General features: G+C 39.2%; 1 protein-coding gene across 1 annotated transcript in view; it reads left to right on the top strand.

The window, feature by feature from the left end:
- The first annotated feature begins 283 nt into the window (after nucleotides 1–283).
- The window catches only part of LOC109545507 (pancreatic triacylglycerol lipase), a 30,807-nt gene continuing 23,601 nt past the window's right edge, over nucleotides 284–7,489 (top strand). The window contains exon 1 of the mRNA XM_048666472.1: nucleotides 284–539. The gene's annotated coding sequence lies outside the window, so the exon portion shown is untranslated. The remainder of the gene's footprint in view (nucleotides 540–7,489) is intronic.

Raw genomic sequence — 7,489 nt, forward strand, 5'->3', positions numbered from 1 at the left:
AACTGATGATGGTGGAAAACACCGAAACGTTTTTTTAATTGATAAATAGACAATAAATGACTGAAGAACCCAGGATTTGATTTTAATTTGGGATAAAATACTGTGAAAATGCAGTTTCTTCATTGAATAGGAAGCAGTCGGAAGACCACCAAATAAACGCATCAATTGCAAATTTCTAATCAGCATTACCATGCTGTCGAAACCATCCAGCCAATTATCTAACACCGCTCCTTTTACTCCCAGTTACACCACTGGTTTGCCAAGTGATAGAGAAAGTAAATTACCGATCATTCGGTCGAGACTTCAGAATTGCAGTCGCGACACCTGCGTCCACTATATTTTTCTACTGACCCTGACGTCCGCAAAAAAATCAAACGAACCCAGTTCGGGACGATACGGTGGTTCTTGGATAGACTACGTCTTCCGGTGCGCGCCCGCTGATTATACGAAGACATTGTGACATTTTTGAATGCATGCGTGAAATAGGGGCAGTTCAAGTTGCTTCCTTTTGCCGATGGTGATCAGCAGATCAGGATAAGGTAGTTTAAAAAAGTACCACTTTGGATTATACCACCACAGAGACTAGCGGAAAACTTGGCTCAGTTTCTGCCCTGTTACTGAATACTGAAAAGAAAACGCCGTGTGGGAGCTTCTTAAACTCCATTTTTCTCCTTGCTTCCAATATGTTTCTCATTGTGTATTCGCCTTAGATATTAATAGATTTTTGGCACCCATCAACCACAGAATGTTCCTGCATATGACCACCGAAATATTGAATTCTCGACATAAAAACGTTTCTTCACGTTTCTATTCTGCAGTAACCAAAACACTTTGAATGTTGACCAACAATCGACCACCGACTGTATTAACATTCCAGTTTTTCAGCTGCGTTTCAACATTTTGGCCCAAAGAATGAAGCATGCAGCATTATGGCAATGTTACGTAATGGCGCTACTCGCCGCAGTCATTTCCTAGAAAACGCATTCTAATTTATTTGGCCTGTCTAAGAAATGCCGCTTGAAACCTCCCGGATGTTCGCTCTTTGCCATTTAAACACTGAAATTAGTCAAAATCGACCGGCACGAACTTTCTCAATGTTGGATTTTTAATCAATACACAGCAATACAGTTTCCTTCATTACAATCCGAACAGTTTTTGCAACTTTGGGTCGCTCAAACCGAAAATATTTTCAGCCGTAAACGTGTCAAGTTCGAACGCAGCATCGCGTAAGCCGTCTAACCCCTATCATAGACACTGTGTGTGTGAGTGAGAAAACCGATGCCAGTTGCGTTCCTGAATGGAAAAATCGGTTTCATTCAAGTGATTCGGATCAGGGTGAAACCTTTGAATGCTACATTGAAGTTCTGAGGATGGCCAAAAATGAATCTGGCGAAACGTTTTGAAAAGCGAGCTTTAGTTTTTGCACTCAAAATATTGGCCAACTGGTAAAAGTAAAAGCGAAGGAAGAAGTCGCGTGCCGGCCGAAACACACTGATTAATAATAAACATTTAAGGCAATTAGAAACTTACTGAAGCCAGCGATGTTTTCAGCTCCTTCCTATAGGAAGTGTTATGAACATATTTGCTTGAAGAAGTAATTTTACACATTCTTGGTAATCATCCGAAGCTCAGTGACGATTAAATTTTAATTTGAAAACAACCGCATCAAAATCAGTGAAAGCACGCGATTGCCACTGTTAATGCGCTCTTTTTTACTGTGGGAAAACCTACAAATTTTGAAGACAAACGGCTGATTTGAGCGCGTTTGCTTCTGCTATGGTGAGCAGTGAGGAATTTAGTCTTTTTGCTGCAACCTTAGTGCGATTTCACATCGGCCGCCCCAGATAAGCAGGCCTTTTAGGAAAGTCAACTCTTCCTTTCGGCCGTTCAGATACATTCCTAACTAGCACCATAATCTAATTTCGCCGCTCGTATATATGGCGACATTGTGAAAGTAACTGAATCTTATCCACGTCTTCTCCGGGCTGTATCTGAGACAAGTAAAAGCAATTTTTCTTATCTTCACCCGGAGCAATTAGGCTAACGAGCGCTTTTCTTCACTCCACTCACTGCAGCACGATCGCGCGTGGTATTTGCCCGAAAAATTGCTAAAATATCCGAGTTTTCCATATTACTTTCACACATTTGGGCGAATGTTGAAACTGCAAGTGAAGAAAGCTAAGCAGCATAGTTTAATGTTCATTAATTATGCAATCAAGATTGATGGTTTTTAGCAATTTCTTGCAAATCCAATCAGGCGAGCCGACGCTAAACTTCAGGCTTAACATTCTCAATTAGTGAATAGTTTAGGCAATACATTTCAAAAACTCACTCGAGTGTTGCTGCGAAAAACACAAAAGTTTCTGATTATTGAAACGTTGTTCACACATGAAAAAAGTATGCCAAATGATTAATTTACATTAAATGCCCATCAACCCGAACCCATCGATTAAGCGGATTAGGAAACATTGTGCGATGCACTCAACTTTTTAAAACTGCACGCATCCATGTGGGTCATAAATTTTTGTTTGTTGGTTAATTATAATAAAATTTTGTAATTTGTATTATATTATGTTAATGTTCAGTAGCTGAGTATTGGTGCCACGCGTCAGGTTTTAATTAGCCATTAATTACGTTCAAGGCTTGTGTCCAATGTGCAAGGTTTATTGGTTAATTCGGTTTCTTCACCTAAAGGAAAATGAAGGAAAATTACGAATTTCAACTCCCAATGGATCAAACAAAAAGTTATGGTTTTTTCCATTCATTTTCTTCAGAGGTTTCATTCATTCGAAACATCAGGACTCAATTCCTATGGTTTCGACTCGCTAAAAATCAAAACTTTTCAAGGCGTCAAGGTATCAATTTGGAACGCAGCAGCGCACAAGTCTCTGACAGCTCGCATAGTGTCTTATGAGCGCGAGCGAGAGATCCGATGTCAGCCGCGTTACTGAATGGAAAATCGGTTTCATTGAATTAATTCGAATCAGATTTGATTTTTCTTGAAGATGGTAACAATGCATGGGGGCGAAGCGCCATAGTTAAATTACTATCGACTGCGGTCTAAAACCTCGAAAATCGCCGATTGTTTAGGCAAAGTCGTGCAATAGTCTTCACTTTAAGCCCATAAAAGGTCTTTGTATTACACTTTCTCGGACTAGATGATTTAGACTAGATATCAGTTGCGGTTTCCTATTCACAAAGAAGTCGTTTTTAGGCTGCCGAAATCCGTTCGTTTCGTTGCTTCGCATCGACAGTCGAACACACCTGAAAAGTGATAGTTTGTGTGCTCAATATTGAGAAAAAATCGACATTCAAAATCACTTTTACCGTCAAAACCGTAATTATTGATTGCATCTCTTTTGAATCGTTATACATTTCGTCCCAGATACCATTTCGTTACTTTCCATTTCGGATCGCTTAATCACGAATGCCAACGCTTTTCTATCGACGGTTAATTGCACCAGTTAACCAGAATTTCTTGGAAATTGAACAGTAAGTGAAATTCCAATCTATCCTAATGGGTCATGGCTAATTTTTTGCCAAATTTTTCGCATCTTTACATCACTCGGCGGCGATTTTAACATATCAAAACAATCGCTTTCTACTTAATACATCGTAAATAATAAAAGATGGGCCGTTATGTAAGTTACGGTTTTTTGTTTGCTATTACGTAGATCCATGCTCTGATTGCGGCCTTGACTAGAAAAGCTCATTAAGGCCAGAGTATTATTTAACAAAAAAATTGTTTTGCAATTGTTTTCCATTTGAAGAACACCGTTTAGGGTACTGGGATTTTTAAAGCTCTAAAGCGACTGATGTTAGCAAAAGGGTTGGGCTTGCGCGGCCAGTGTTGCCAAAACTGCCCATATTTCCCGAGTGGTGTTTCCTTTTGTAAATGTCCCATTTAGAGCTCTATCCAGTGGTGTAAAAATGAGCGCTCCAGCTCCTTTTGTTCCTGAGATATGAGCAAAAAGGTGGCGCGATGTATGAAGATTTGAACTTTTTTTAAACCTCCCGCGCTGTTGCCTCATCAGTAAAAAAGTCGCAGACCGTTTGAGAAGGAATTGTTTATTGGACTGGAGAGGATTTAAAATTTTTCTCAGTGTTTAAGGGCCAGTGTTGCCACGAAGGGTCGTAAAACTTCAACTGTGGGAAACGATGGGAATTAGTCACTTTGTCCAAACATTGTGGGGCGCATGAAATGTCCACAGGGCCCTTGGGAATGAGACAGCAGCAAAATTTTCCGTTTGAGGAATAGGCAATGTCGCATTTCCTAGGGGTTTCCAGTTGGGGTCTCTAGCAGCGGTCCTCGCCAGCTTCAGGCCGCAATATTTCTAAAATTTTACTTGCAGCATCCAACTTTTCTGCACAAAAGTTCTCCAATAGGCTTCAATGAAGAAGAAAATTGGCAACATTGCGGAGTGCCAATCAAAGAAACTGAATTTTTGAGCGGTTTACACAGTGTAAACTTTTTGGACAACAATTTGTTTAAGAAAGTTTTCACGCAGATTGGAAACTGCTACATTAGGGAGGTGTTGGCAGCTTAGTGTGTTAGAATGGGGAGTTTTGGGGAATTTCTCGTTTTTTGGAAGGGTTTGAAGATGTTTTTCCTGGAGAAAACCACGCCCAAACCATCAGCTTTTCTATTATGGGATTGTTTACATCGGCTGATTGCTTTCGAACCCTGTGGCAAAAACTTTGTAGAAAAGTCTCGTTTGAGCGTAGCGAGTGGAAGTTTTTGGGCATTTTTCGATTCTTTGGACGATTTGGAAAGTTTTTTGTTTAAGGAAGAGCACGCCTAAATAATCAGCTTTTCCATTATGGGAGTGTTTACGTCTGCTGATCTGCTTCCGAACCTTCTCGCAACAACTATTTTGCACCGAAATGTGTGATATTCGACTTTTGCTTCTTGTGTGAAAACGGCACATTTTCCTAACTCAAGTTCCACTTCCTGCCCGGGATTTTAAATTCTCTATCCGGTGACAGAAGAACGGTTTCTGTACCTCGAAGGGTTCTTGAGATACGTTGTCGCACTGTGAGAAACTAGAAGTTTTCTTTAAATTTTGGTTTTTTGAGGGAAAATTGACAACATTTTATTAGCGCTTTACTGGTTAGACGCGTCATTTAGTGCTCTATCCAGTGGTATCGGAATGATCGTTCTAGCGCGATCTGTTGCTGAGAAATGAGCAAAAAGGTGGCGTGATGTACGAAATGTTGGCCTAATCTTGCAGCTAAATGTGTCACTCAAATTTCGTTATTTTGTGAAAACTGCCACTATCTTCTCATCCGAGTGACGCTTACGGGATGGCGTTTTAAATTCCCTATCCAGTGGTAGAAACACGAGTTTGATAGCTTAAACGGTTTTTAAGATAAGCCGCAAAAAGCGGCAAGTAACAAGACCAATCTTTTTATTAGGTTAAAAATGCTCATTTTAGGCTCTAAGAAGCTGAAACAGTTGCGAAATTAATTCAAGAACCTTAAATTTTTGTTGTGTTGTTGGGCTTTAAAGTGCATTTTCAAAGCTCAAATTTCTTTTCACATTCAACATCGGAATTTTTGTTTGCAGATGCAAGAAACGCGCCTTTGAAGCACACACTGCAAACATTTGAAAGCTCTAAACGCCTGCAAAACCTCTTTAGGCAAGCTTCAGAGCTTTAAACTGAATTTTTTCCGAAATTTGCGCACAAATGACATCAGTTTAAACGTTACCGTAAAAATATCGCACTTAAAAATGCTGCTCAACTGGCTGGAGGAAACTTTGCCAATTTTTCCAGCAGGATCAAGGCAACATCATCTGCTCTCTTCGTTCAGCCGATAAAAAAATCGCTGTTACCTTTCGGTCAAGCGTTGTTTACATTCCGAGTGATCACTATCGGGCCAGCTTGCAAAATATTTCGCCCAGTTGGAGGCAAACTTGCATAATCAAAATTGGAAGGCGCCAAGAAAGTACTTTCGTCTCGATCAAATCGTAATTAGGTAGTGCACTTTAAGACATTCCGGCACAGAAAGTACTGCCAAAGGGCATGAAGGCCTGGCTCAATGTTGTTGTTTTCCAAAGCCAACCAGTTGCTTAACTCGATTATATCATCGCTGTTTGGGTATGGGATGAGGATTCTGATGGATTGTTTGTTTGGTGATAGAAGTGTGGGTCAGGACCCACTTTGCTCTTTCGTGTTGAAACACTTTTACTTTTATTGGCCCACTTGCCGCTGGTATTTTCTGCTTATTTACCGTCGATTGTGTTCGTCCTTTAATCCGGTTCTTGTGGAGCTTTCGCATCAAATGCGCGCCTAAAGAACAATTTTATATACTTTCTTGACTGTGTTTCAATTCCTGGGTTTCAGTCATTTATTGTCTCTGTTTATCAATTAAAATACGTTTCGGTGTTTTCCACCATCATCAGTTTCTATGTGTAGCGTTGTTGCTACTTTAAGCCTTTGCATATATTTTTGCCAAAATAACTATAGCAAAACCACAGATATTTTATATAGAAATCTATAGAAGACTCTTTGCTTTATACGCCCGAAAAGTTGCACTATTATACTATGGTTTGTCGAGGTGTGTCGAGTTTTTTAAATTGGCTTGAAATTAGCCGATGTCTCTTTTACATTAACAGACATATTAAAAAAATCAGGGAGCAAAAATTCTCCTAAAGAAACAGACCTTTTCTATAGCAGTGATCAGGAGACACTTCACTCTGTATGACATGAAAGTTGCAAATTTATAACGTATTTTGTGGAGTTTTGGCAATTTTTTCAAATTGCCTTTGACTTAGCAAGAGTTTCGTTCACGTTAAAAGACACTTTCAAACAATCGGTATGCAAAAACTAGACGACTGCTAGAAGCGCTTTATACAGCAATCAATAGAAGATACTTCACTTTATATGCCTTGGAAGTTGCAAATTTATAGCGTAATTTTTGGAGTTTTGGCAATGTTTTTAATTTTCCGTTGACTTAGCGGGAGTTCCTTTCACGTTAAAAGCCACTTTCAAAAAATCGTTATGCAAAAACTAGACTAGAGCTAGAAGCGCTTTATCCAGCATTCAATAGACAATACTTCACTTTATGTGCCATGAAAGTTCCAAATTTATAACTTAATTTTTGGAGTTTTGGAAATTTTTTTAATTTGCCATTGACTTAGCCGGAGTTCATTTCACGTTAAAAGACACATTCAAAAAATCGTTATGTAAAAACTAGACGAGAACTAGAAACGCTTTATACAGCAATCAATAGACGATACCTCACTTTATATGCCTTGAAAGTTGCAAATTTATAGCGTAATTTTTCGAGTTTTGGCAATTTTTTAAAATTGCCTTTGGATTAGCAAGCGTTGCTGACACGTTAAATCACACTTTCAGAAAATCGTTATGCAAGAACGAGACGAGAGCTAGAAGCGCTTTATACAGCAATCAATAGACGATACTTCACTTTATGTGCTATGAAAGTTCCAAATTTATAACGTATTTTTTGGAGTTTTGGCAATTTTTTT

The sequence above is a fragment of the Dendroctonus ponderosae genome, unplaced genomic scaffold, assembly GCF_020466585.1.
Source record: "Dendroctonus ponderosae isolate FM_Combo_2020 unplaced genomic scaffold, Dpon_F_20191213v2 Dpon_F_20191213_5, whole genome shotgun sequence".
Lineage (NCBI taxonomy): Eukaryota > Metazoa > Arthropoda > Insecta > Coleoptera > Curculionidae > Dendroctonus > Dendroctonus ponderosae.